Source organism: Charadrius vociferus, unplaced genomic scaffold (assembly GCF_000708025.1).
Source record: "Charadrius vociferus isolate BGI_N301 unplaced genomic scaffold, ASM70802v2 scaffold134, whole genome shotgun sequence".
Taxonomy (NCBI): domain Eukaryota; kingdom Metazoa; phylum Chordata; class Aves; order Charadriiformes; family Charadriidae; genus Charadrius; species Charadrius vociferus.
Window position 1 is genome coordinate 1,816,450 of NW_009648333.1, and position 12,699 is coordinate 1,829,148.

The following is a 12,699-nucleotide window of genomic DNA, read 5'->3' on the forward strand; positions in this document are numbered from 1 at the left end:
GTTGAAGGAGCTGGGACTGTTTAGTTTGAGGAGGAGGAGGCTGAGGGGAGACCTCATCACTCTCTACAACTATTTGAAAGGACACTGTAGAGAGGTTGGTGCTGGTCTCTTCTCACAGGTAATTAATGACAGAACCAGAGGGAATGGCTTCAAGCTCCAACAGGGTAGATTTAGACTGAACATTAGGAAAGAATTTTTCACAGAAAGAGTGGTTGGGCACTGGAATAGGCTGCCCAGGGAGGTGGCTGAGTCACTGTCCCCGGCGGTGTTTAAGAGACATTTAGATGCGGTGTTGGAGGATATGGTGTAGGGGAGAACTTTGTAGAGTAGGGTAGATGGTTGGACTCGATGATCCCAAGGGTCTCTTCCAACCTAGACAGTTCTATGATTCTAAGAAGAAAAGAAAGGAAAAAAATACAGTTCCCTTCTTTTATTTAATACTGTAATATAACCTCAATTTCTGGCTCATATTGCAGTCCAGACTGGTATGACAGGCAATGAAATGTAGCATAAGGCAGAATACTGATGCTTAGAATGTCATGATTCCTGATGTATGAAAAATTACTTTCTAAGTTGTTAATATGCTATAGGTATATATAGGGGATGGCAACATTCACAGTAGTGAATACCACACTTAACATGGCATAAGCAAACTTGCCCTTGAGGCAAACTACCATTGAAGAGAATGACAATGTATTTTTGAGACTGTAATTCCACAGCCTTCACCCTCAAAAAGACATTTTGCTCAATGAGGTAGTCCATATCACCATTCTTCCACTGAAGCACCACGCGGTCAAATTACTATAACTCGAAGTAAGTTAAACGTTTTCAGTTTCACTGAAAATTTTCTTCATTGATGTGGAATAAGAGTTTGAAGCTGGTTGTCGAACCTCTCAGGCAATCAGAAAATGACTTCAGAGTGAGACAAATACACTAAATCCAGTTTCTTCCCTGATTTATCTCCAGGGGCCATGCGAGAAACCTAGAGAGACTGTCCTAGCCTAGGCACTGCTTTTGTAACTTAACTCCTACAAGCAACGATGAGGCAAAACCTCCTTAGTTTTCTTTTTAGAAGGAGAAATGATGAAAGCAAAAGGTCAAGTTTTATAGAATCTTTTTTTTCAGAGGGTTTTGCCCAGAGAGGTTGTTGAGGCGCCATCCCTGGAGGTGTTCAAGGCCAGGCTGGATGGGGCTTTGAGCAACCTGGTCTTGTGGGAGGTGTCCCTGCCCATGACAGGAGGGTTGGAACTACATGATCTTTAAGGTCCTTTCCAACCTAAACCATTCTATGATTCTATGATAATAAAATAAAACACAGGACATATAATGCTCACAAATAGAACATTCTTCAGGCACTATGTTTTTTTCGAGAAATCTATGACAAATTTCCAGTCCTGGAAAAGTTCTTTTTTTCCTCTGTCATCAAGTGAACTACCAGCTTTTCCTCTCCAGCTATATTTTCCTTGTAGCAGCCTGCATGAAAGCGAAACCAAAGCTTTTTTTTTTTTTTTTCCCCCCCTCAAGTGTTTACCATCTTTGCCAGGGTTTTTCACTCTGGTTTCTCAGCTCAGTCCAACTATCCTAGAAGCACTGAAGGTGGCAGAATAGCAACATTACTAATGCAAACCCAGGAGCCAGTTCAGGGATATAATGCTTTCTGGTATGAGAGATGTATCAGGCAGGTAGTAATACAGCTTTTAAGAAAGCCTGAGAACAGACAAGCTCTGTTCTGATTTACACCAGTATTGCACCTTTACTTCCAAGGAGTTAGCAGTGATCTCCTCTGATATGACAAATAAGACTCATCCAGCCGCATAGTCATACAGGAAATTTTCTATTTCTGAAAGCATCAAGCTCTGCTCCTCTTGTTTCTGGCCCTTGTTCCTACACTGAGGCAAGGATCCAAGAGGGTGTTCTCTGGCTGACAGCTCAGCATATTAACATACATGAGAGCAAGTAACAGAGAACAAGGTAATCCTTTGGCTGTCTGCTTTGCAAAATAATAATTTTGATCCTGAGAAAGAAAATGGTTTGGGGTTCTCAGTCTTGTAGCTTGCAGCATGCTTTCCAGTGTGCTACACATCCCCCATAGTGATATGCTACATCCATCAGGTGGCTTGGCTTTACCAGGATTCGCATCCTGGGACTTGACATGAGGCAACTTGTTCTCTGATTTTTCTATAAGTTTAATTTTTCATTTCCTTTCTTTCATGGGGTCTCACTACTGGTTACTTCCATGAAAGAGAACTGAAAAGTAGAAACTGAAATTATGCAGGGAACTGGCTCCCACATCAGGACCATCTGAGGTCTCGCATACTTGAAACTTCATGGAAGAGTGCAGTCCCTCCCATGGCAAAGGCTCCTACTCACTGGCAAATAAAGGTATTAATTCAGGCATAAACAACAGAGACTCTGTGACTATTGCTCTGGAGATTGTATATATCACTCGAACTACCTGGCGAGGCAAATATGGTGTTGCAGTATACAATGACCTGCAGAATGCACATGCTTTGGTGACCTCATGACGCATTTGAAAGGAGAAAACTTTTGAATGAACTTTTTGAAATAAAAAGAATGTTTAGAACAGAGAGGGAAATGAAGCAGAGTAAGACAGAAAATACTAGACTGCTATGGATAACATTTTCTGGTTAATTTTTGGAAAGGGAACAACTGCCTGTTGTGAGGCAGAGAAAGAGAAAAGAGTGTATGAATACTTTCTGAAACAAAATCAAATGCTGATGCAGGAGGGACTAGCAACTGAAATCACACTTGGCACGAGATCTCTGCAGAAGTCGGATACCTGTTCAACATCTACCCACATTCCCTTGTGTGAGTTCAGACCCATCTGAGATGAACAAATACTCTGAGAAATTGTGTATGTGATTTTTCAATGACCAGATGGTGTTTATGGGTTTCTTTCAAGCTTTCTTTTCTCCCTACTTGCCTGAAGTTTGGCTTCAAGGCTGCAATAGGAGGTTTCCCTCTACAAGTTTTGACCTAAAACCTTCTTCTCTTCCTGTTATTAACATTGATCTGATGAATCTTAAGAAAGGGATGAATGTCCTTAAAGCATTTGGCACTCCTTTCCAAGTAAAAAGGCATATCATACTGAAGAAACTAATCATATATTAAATTTCAACAGATGATCACACATTGACAAACCTACATGTACTTTCATTTTACATACTCTCAGGATGGAATCTGAGCATATGACTGGTCTTCTATTCCACAGAGAATTTTACTGTTCATAGAAGTAGCGTGTAATCAAATTAGTTACTCTAGATAGGGAGGATCCCTTTAAGCAGGGTGTTCATCCTCCTCACTTTGTATTCTTTGTGATAACATTGGAGTATTTCAGAGTAACAGGTTTCTCACTTGCACTGTTTAAGAGCCTAGGGATTATGAATTTTGTTTAATCTTACACTATTTCATAAACATTTTTGGTTTTCCTCTGTTGGAGAGTAACTTACTCTTCTAACACCAATGAGCCTTCATTTGCTGTGGGAAAAATCCAGCCATTTTTAATCAAAACAGTGTGCCTGAAACTTGATTTCCATACTGTTTTTTTCCTTGGTGTACTCTTTCTAAAGATACATAAAACCAGACTGTCTTACCTGTCAGGAGCCTACTGTAATGAAATATTTTATATTAATTTGCAGTGAGGAGAGTTTCTGCAGGCAATGATGTATAAACAAACCTTGCCTCTTAATCCATATCTAAAAACCATACCAGTCATAGAGCTTACTGATTTCTGCACCTAATTCTAAAGTTTGCTGATCCCAAATACCGACCTCTCAAATCAATGATAATCGTTCTAGTGATTTAAAGTCTTAGTTGATTGGGTTTAGCCTATCTTCCCTTTACAAGTGAAAACCAGGGTTATGTAATTAATGCTATATAGTATATAGTATAAATGTCTGTTTTAAAATAAGAATGTAGCTTGCCTTGAGGCCCTCCAAGATGTTCGTTCACTCTGTGAGTTAATTTGCCACACCTGGGTACTCATAATTATGAATGAAAAGAACCTGCTGTAAGTAAACATGTATTGGAAGAAAACTGACTACTTTTGACTTCAGTGTCATGTGAAAAAAGTAACAAAAAATTCTTAAAAGTTTTGTTTTTTTATTAAGGAAAATATGAAATGCATTTTACTGAGCTGGGTTTTACAATTTTCATGAGTAAATTCATAATAAAAGATACTTCATGGGCTTTTCCTAGCTATTGCCTTTGTATTATTACATTAAAATTAATTTTATTCACTTAGCCTGAGATACATTATTTGACCACAAAAGCATTCAACAGGAAACATTTATGCCCTAAATAATTTAGTAAGGAGAAGAATTTAGATTGCTTAGCTTACTTTAAATAATTTAGAGACAATAGTAAAGGACATTGTAATCCAACAATAATTTGAAAAGTAAAAATTATTAGAAATAAATCTTTATGTTTAATCCTATTTTTCTTTCTCCCTGCATTAATTTTCTTAGGGGTGATGAATCAGGAAATAATTGCATTAGAAGGAAACGGCTGTGAAAAAAACTTGCATTTTAAGCTTCCTTTAGCTTATCAGCTCTACTTTGAAAAATTGGTTTCAAATGAGTTAAAAGATTTATGAAATCCAATAAGTTTTCGACTCAAGAAAAGCTACACTACAGTAAGACATATACTGCCTGTCTCTCTTTGAGGCCTCATTTTTTCTTCCACAGCTGGAAGGATCATCTTATTGAAAACAAACGTTTATTTAAAAAAAACACCAAACACAAACCTTCAACAGTCAGACATTAAGTTAAACAAAGAAAATAATTATCCTTAAGTGACTTAAAATTTGAAAGTATCTAAAAGAAATATGCTGCAGGGTAATGCCCTCTGGTAGCTGACAGAGGGTTCTATTTTTGATCTGGAGGAAAAACCCTGTTGTGACTACACAAAACAAGCAAGGGTTGTATGACCAGTCAGAGGGAATGACTAGAAGTTGTTATTTTTATTATTGATCATGATCTGTTCAAAATAGGTAAATAATGATCAGCAGAAAATCATTACACGTCATCATTTAAATGTGAACACTCAAAGTTACCCATTAAAAGTTGCTGTTTTACTTTATAGCATTGAATCTGGTGGGTGCATTCTTGCCTGTCAGATATGGGAGAAATTCCTTTCTGATCTCAACTCAGGTAAATTATAAGTGAGGGAGGATGACAAATCTACAAAACATCACCTAAATGTGAGCTAACTCCAAGTACCAACTTCATACTATTTCTGTTTGGGTCTCTGCCCCTTATTTAGGCCAACATCTGAAACTTTGAGGACCACCAAGACGATGTCTTACCCCCAAAATTCAATTCCACATTAATTTTCCCCATCCTATGACAAGTGGGAACAGCACACAGTAGGACAGAGGCGTTGTACTCCAACAAAATGCCTCCAGACCTGTGGGATGATATATTTATGTTAAACCTTCTGCATCAATAGAGCTGCACTGGCAATGAGTGCTTTATACTGCCTCAGGGGTCTAATCAGACAGACAGGACATAAGATCAATACCTTAGCCTGCAAAATTAAAGAACTCAGTGAAAACTTGTCATATTTTTTTAAATATAAGCACAAAAATAATAAACAGTCATAATTATTACTCATATATTTGAGATATTGCAATTGTTGCTTTTAGTATTATAGGAAAATCGTGCTGCCTCTCATTACAGCCTGATGGTAACAGCTGATGCTGATAAGTTTTCACTTTCATCGTGATCACAGAATAGTATTTACTAGAATACTATTAAACAATGGAACTGTACTTCTAAACTTCTGTATATTATTATTGTTGTTATTATTACTCCCTCCATCAGTTAATAACTCAGGAGAAGCAAGAATAACTAAAGCAAGGCTAACAGGCAAACATATCAGAACATTTAGTCTGCAGTCCTCCTCCTCAGTGTTTTAGAAATCCATTAATGTGCTCTCTGTGGGATGGAGTTTCACAAGAGGGCTCCTCACTATTTGATGTCATATTTTTGTGATACCCCTGGCAGAGCATGCAGTACACCCTGATGACTGGTCTTGCTCTGCCTTTTTCCATGTCCCACATTCTTTTAATGGTTTGGGACATAATAATCCTAAATTTTTCAGTCTTTTCTCACATTTTCAACCAAATATTCACATCCTGTATCAAAGAGAAGTTGACAATAAAATCCTCTCCTCTTTTATAGCCACTATATCTGATCTTCCAGGACATATTTCATGAGCAATATGATTCAAAAAACCCTATAATATTTTTCTGCATTTATTCTCCACTCCTTTATCAGGTCTACGGTGGCAATAAGTCTTTCCTATTGCAGCCTATTCTTCTTTCAGAGCATCTAATACTCAATAATGCCAAATATGTCATGCCGCACTTTACACTTACCTTCGGCCAACTTGGTATATCTCCTTATTGTGGGATTTATAGCCTCAGGACCTAGCCACAAATCCTATTGTCCTGCCTTGGAGCTTTCCTACCATCTGTCTTTGCTGTACTATAACTTATGGTCCAGAATACCATAACTTGGTTTTAGAATTTGGTCCCAGATTTGCTCATTTCATCTTCTCTCCCTCAAACAGTTTATCTGCCCTGCTTAATAGAGGAAGTTTATTCCACCCTGCTCTCCTAAATCCTCAGCTAGTGTTAGCCTTTCTCCTCCACTCCTCCTGACAGTCACCTTGAGTGGGGCTATTAACCTCCTGTAATCAACTGTCTTCATCCAATGCACACCTGCAGAGAATCAGCAGAAAGCCAAAACAGTCAATATCTTTTATTTTTTTGGCTTACTTCATAGTGAGCTTTATATTCAAGAGTTTTGCTGTGTGCCCAAAGCAATTTATTCCCAACATAGCATTTCATGTTGACAATAACAGTAATAATTACAAACTGATAAAGGACTTCTTGGCTGTGAATCTGAAAGTATTTCATAAACAGCAAATATCGGCACAGCAATTCTGAATGCTAACTCAGATTTTACATCCCTGTTTTAACATCCCTGCTTGCCTCAGAGGCACTGTGGGAGACAACGTTAAACTAAATCTCCGAATAAAATCAATCTTTGCCAATGCCCAGAGTCACATAGATGTTATCAGGCAGAAACTGGAATAGACAAAGTCTTCTCCCCCTAAAAAAATTTCTTTGAAGTATTTACCCATTTTTTCCTAAGTATGAAGTTTTTCCAAAAGCTTTATATCTGAAAAACTAGCAATTTCTGACTTTCCTTTTCTCCTTCCTCAGCTGATGTTATTAGATTCCTGCAAATAATTGAATTGTTAAACATAGCTATAACATGTCTGTTTTAACTTTTACAATTTGATTGTGTATAAAAATCAAATATGTGGTAAAGTAAATTGAAAATTTGAACTTTCTGTTGTAAATTTGCTACCTAACACTGTGCGGGAGATCCACCATGTCACCACTGTTCATTAGAAATAGATGGCAACAGTGACAGGCTGGTAACATTTTATTTTCTTTATTGATTCAATGACTTATTAAATTACTATTAATATTTTCAGCAGTCATTAAATTCTGAGTGTTTTTATGTGGTAGCTGAAAAGGGTCAGATCTTGTCTGCAGACCCAAGGATTTGTGTTTCGTACTAAGAGAGGTTGTTGCAAGTTTTTGGAAAACTTTTTCAGTTCTGAGCATTTGTACTTCGTGATACCTTTGTTCTCCTGTAGGCTGCATTTGAAACTGGCTGCAAATATCTTGTTATTTCAAACAGAGATATAAGATTTTTTAAGTGCTGTTTCTATTGACCAAATACTGGAAAATGTCTTATCCATGAAGGACCACTATTACCTTAATCGCAAGAGCTTAATGATGACACATGCATTAGCTGGATGCTTCATCTAATTGAAAGAAAAATAACAACCAGCCTTCATGGATGAAATAGTTTATGTGTTTTGCTATTAAATGAAATCAGCCAAATTAAGATTATTAACTAAATATATTTTACCTTCCTACTCTTATGCGCTTTTGTTCTAGAGCTTGACATGTGTGCAATCTGTTCAGAATATTTTCTTTCATTTACCACAAGTGACATCAGTTATTGGGCGAAAAAACACATAGCTAAAAACAAAACTTGGAATTATAAAGCCCCATTTTCCTTCCTTTGTTTCTGAAGAAAATAACACAAACCCTTGTCCCGTTGTCGTCAGCAATTTGCTTTGCTAGTCTCATGGCGCGCCGTGCGGCATTCTTATTTTTATTGCAAAATTCTCAGAGGTGGGCCCAAAGCTGCGTTTGGAAGGACCCTTTCCTGGCACAATACTTACGACTTGCTCTAGACTTTACCGGACCATCCCAGTTCACATTCTTTGTTAGCACTTTCAGTCCTGCATGAAACATGGTGAAAAGCTGCTGCGCTCCAGCAGAGGTTCTGGATACCGCATTATGCCGCAGGTAGAACCATGCTTTCTCCAGCCTGCTTGTGGGATGATGCACTGAGGGAGTGCATTGGATGCTGTAGCACCAACTGCTACCACTCCTGAAGTACCTCCTTGAATAATCTGCACCATAACTCGGAGAACACATCAGATCTTAGAGAATGCTTCTGTGTTTCACGAAATAAGCTAAACTACCTGTCATGTTGCCCAACCCTAACGTGATTACCACAATTTTTTTTTGTTACCGCTTTGAAGTAACAACTTGTTTTAACATTTTCCTTGATATGATCTGTTTTAAGTTTAGAAATTCTTAATAGTAAGTGTGTATAGACCTTCGGCTAACACAAAGTATTTCAGATGAGATACAAACATTTCTGTTCACACCTTAAAATACAAAGGAAATTCTGAAGCTATTTTAAGCATTCTGTTTAGACTGAGAGACTGCATTTCTCCAGTTACATTTTCTCAGTAACAACTTCTTCATTTCAGAAAAACTGAAAAGAAGAGTATTGTTGTCTGTTTAAAATATTCATTTAATCAGTAGCAGTGTGTATTCATTAACAGATGTCTAGTAATGACATATGCTGGAGAGAGAAGTCCACCCTTCCAGTATAGTTCAGTGTGAAATAAAAAAGCTAAGATGAACTTGTTTGTGATATTCTAATATTCAAACAATCAATAGCACAGCGAGTGCAGATAAATTCATTCTATTAACTTAGGTTATATAGTATAGAATATAACCTGCTATTCCTACCTCTATAGAGGTGTGTATATATATCTCTCTCTTTAATTTTATTCAAGTAACAGTTGAGTTCTCTGACTCCTGCTCCAACAATTTTGGATACTATAACCCAGAAATAACACCTGAATATGTAAACTTATTTCGCTTCTGGGAAAATTCCAGTATGTCAGACCCCAGATCTCAATAGGGCTGCTGGATAAAACTCAGATTTTCTTATTCTTTTGTTCTCCTAAGAGCTGTTCAGGGAGATCCTCACGTGCATCTTTGCTGAAGAGATGGAGGGGAGGCACTCAGCATATTTCAATAAGTAGATCAGTCATTAAAAATGCACGTGGCAGAACATTATGAGCTGACTTCTCGGGATGTCTCCAAAGCTGCCCTCAACACCAGACGTAGGATCTGTCCTGACAGTGATCTGAAGGTGTGACACCATGCAGGGGTGGAAACTGTCCTCTAAGACATGGCTTGTCATATGCCTGGCACATCCTTGTTGTCCGCATCGCCTCAATTTAAGCAACTGAGCCTGGGAACAGAGTTTGTATTTTTTACGTAACTTGTATCTCATAAAAAGAGGCAGGTTTTTGACACACAGTTCTCTCCCTAGATCTGAAATAAAAGCAACTGATTTCAGAGCTAAATATGAGTTGAATCCAATTGATTCATGTTTATTTAGATATGCATCGGTTAGACCAGAGGTATCCGGTTTGCAAGGAGCGGAGGCAGCATCAGGAGATGAAGGAGTGGGAATAGGAAAGGGTGAGATGATAAAGACAGTTATCTCTCAGGGGCGAGAGAGAGACAAGTAGCACATACCCTGCTATGGTCACAGACAGGAACAAGGGATAATGTAATGTGGGATGAAAATGGTACTATTTTGACTTGATGGTTTTGGTGTCCAGTAAGTTAGGAATCTTAACTTACAAGTTTGTCTTCATAAGGTGTTTTACAGATTTTTCTTGAGGATCGGGGTACAACTCAGCCTCCATTGCAATTGAATTGTTAGCTTCTCTTTTTGTCTCAAATAGCAAGGAGGTAAACTGGAAAGCTCGGATTCTTGCAGTGTTTAAATTCAGCGAGCACTGTCAGCGTGATTTATCCTGGATGATATGCATTTACGGGGGTTGTAGGACAATCCTTTCTACAAGGTCCCATGTGTAGCCACTTACTCACCTTTAGCGCGCTCCAATAACACTCCACCTAGTAATGGTCTTAATGCCAATTCTTACACGTGAGAAAGATTATACCAATTCAGCACTGAAATTAGTGAAATTTAGTATGTTAAGTAGAAGTTAAACAGGAAAGAATGCATGCCCATAAGAAGCAGAAGCCGCGTGTTGTGTTAATAGCTTCAAAATAACCACAAATAAAATTCTCTCTACAAATGTGCATGTTCACATCAGTCATTTAATTTTAGGTTTTTTTGCTACATCCAAGGCAAGTTTGAAAGAACCAATAAATTATTGTCCTGAAATCATGCTGTTTCAAACATTTTCCATATATTGAGCTGGATGCTTTATAGCCTTTCAGTCGCTGCAGAAAGAATAGCATCTACACTGCTTTTCTCATCTTCTACCCATATTTATCTCATCTCAAGGACAAGGGGCATTTACAAACTGTTTGTTCCTCCATTGTGTTCTCAGAGGCACAACCTGAGAGTGTCCTACATAGACCTCACACGTTCCTCTCTGCAGCCCTGGAAGGGTCTTCATTGCATTTTACTGTGTCTGCTAGCCCCTCAGCTTGTCTTTCTATTATGGAAAGTCTTCAGTAATTTTCTTTCTTTTATATAAAAGAACCTTAAGTTGCTCACAGTGATCTGGGCTTTTCCTTATTGAAATAAAATTAAAAGAAACAACTACCTTTCTGCTCTGAGCCGAGGGAGAACAACTTTACACAGACTTATTACTCCTTGGATAGGGAATTACATGAAATTTTGAGTTCATTTCTATGAACTCAAACAACTCCATGTTGTTTGCAGGACATTTTTGCATTCTGGAAGGCAACTGCTCATCTCGCTACTCTGAACAGCATCCCTCTGAAGTACACATTGAAAGTTAAATCTTATCCCTTGTCTTGGCCAGTTCCTTTTAGGTATCCTTGATTCATCTCTAATTTCTACTGTGTCAGGAATCCAGCTAAGATAATTAAATAAGCCAAATTTGTGTGACTTGTTTAAAAGTTATATTAAGCAACAGTTATATTCCTAATGATTAGAAATAGTGGAAAGGTATTTTAGCACAAATCATTACTGGAATCACATTCTCCTAGTGCAAGTTAGGAGGGATTTTTTCTTTTCTTTAGAATCAATTGATTTTTTTTAATAGCAGAGAAAATTAACCTTATTAAATCTATCAGAGCCTTATAACAAATGGAAATTGCTGTCTCAGTCCAAAGTCAATGGTCATATTAAATGCACATTGGAACTAATAGCAATCCCAAAAATGGTACTTAAGCAGTGCTGATTTGTAACTTCAGTAAAGAAGTCAGATAGATCTCTGATGACACTGTGGTCCCATGTTGCCTGTAATAAAGAACAAATGAGTTGATTTGCACTCTAGCATTAACTGTGAATGTCCTTGCTGTGAAATTACTATGTTCCTATTTTTAATATTTTTTTTTGTTTTTATTTTTTTAATAATTTTTAGTATTGTTTTTAGCTACACAAAAATCCATGTCTTTTCTTCTTAATATAACATAATTTAGGCATGACTTTTTTTTTTTTTTTTTTCTGGGGAGCAAAAACACTGAGCAGAATAGCCCTACGCCAGAAGTCGCCTGTTAGGCAAACCAGAGTAGACAGTGAGACGGTGAGACCTGCAGTGGGGAAAAATAGAGATACATAATACTATAGTTTCTTTTATGTATGCCATGTGGCCTTTTGTGGTGCTTCTAGCAAGTTTAGGATTTTTAGCACTGTACCTTCTGCTGCAAACTCTTCCTTGTATTAGTGAAGGAGATTGAAATCCTAAATGCATTTTTAGGATAGATTTTTGGGAGTACTGTTTTTTTTAAAAAAAGGAAGGATTTGAAACTGTACACAGTAATAGCTATAGACAGGACAGAGACTGGGCAGAAATGTTGCCTAGATGTGTTCAAAGTTATTTGATCTGGAGACAGTCATTTGTGGTTCTATTTTTACTTCATTGGGAAAGGTCATGAAATCCTGAAAAATATTGCTGGAAAATGGCAGACTGCCCGTAGTAATCATGCAAAGAGAACATGTCTTCCTGATTGAATGCAACAGAAATTGTGGCACAGTAAAAGGCATGAAAGCAATCCTAAAGAAATTGGTATTAGAGGGGGCAGAAGAGGGATAGAAACATTATTTAATTCTAGGACAAGTAGAGATACCTCTGAGAAACAAAGACCAGCCATGAGATGTCATTGCTTCTCTCTAACCCCATCTAACCTTCTTGTGTAACCTTCATGTTATATCTGTATAAATGATGTAAATATAAGGGGAATTGTTGTAAATGAGAAGTATGGTGAACAGGCATGAACAGGCAGCTAAACCACTCTTGTTTTGAATAAGATGTTGATTTTCTTTGAATTTT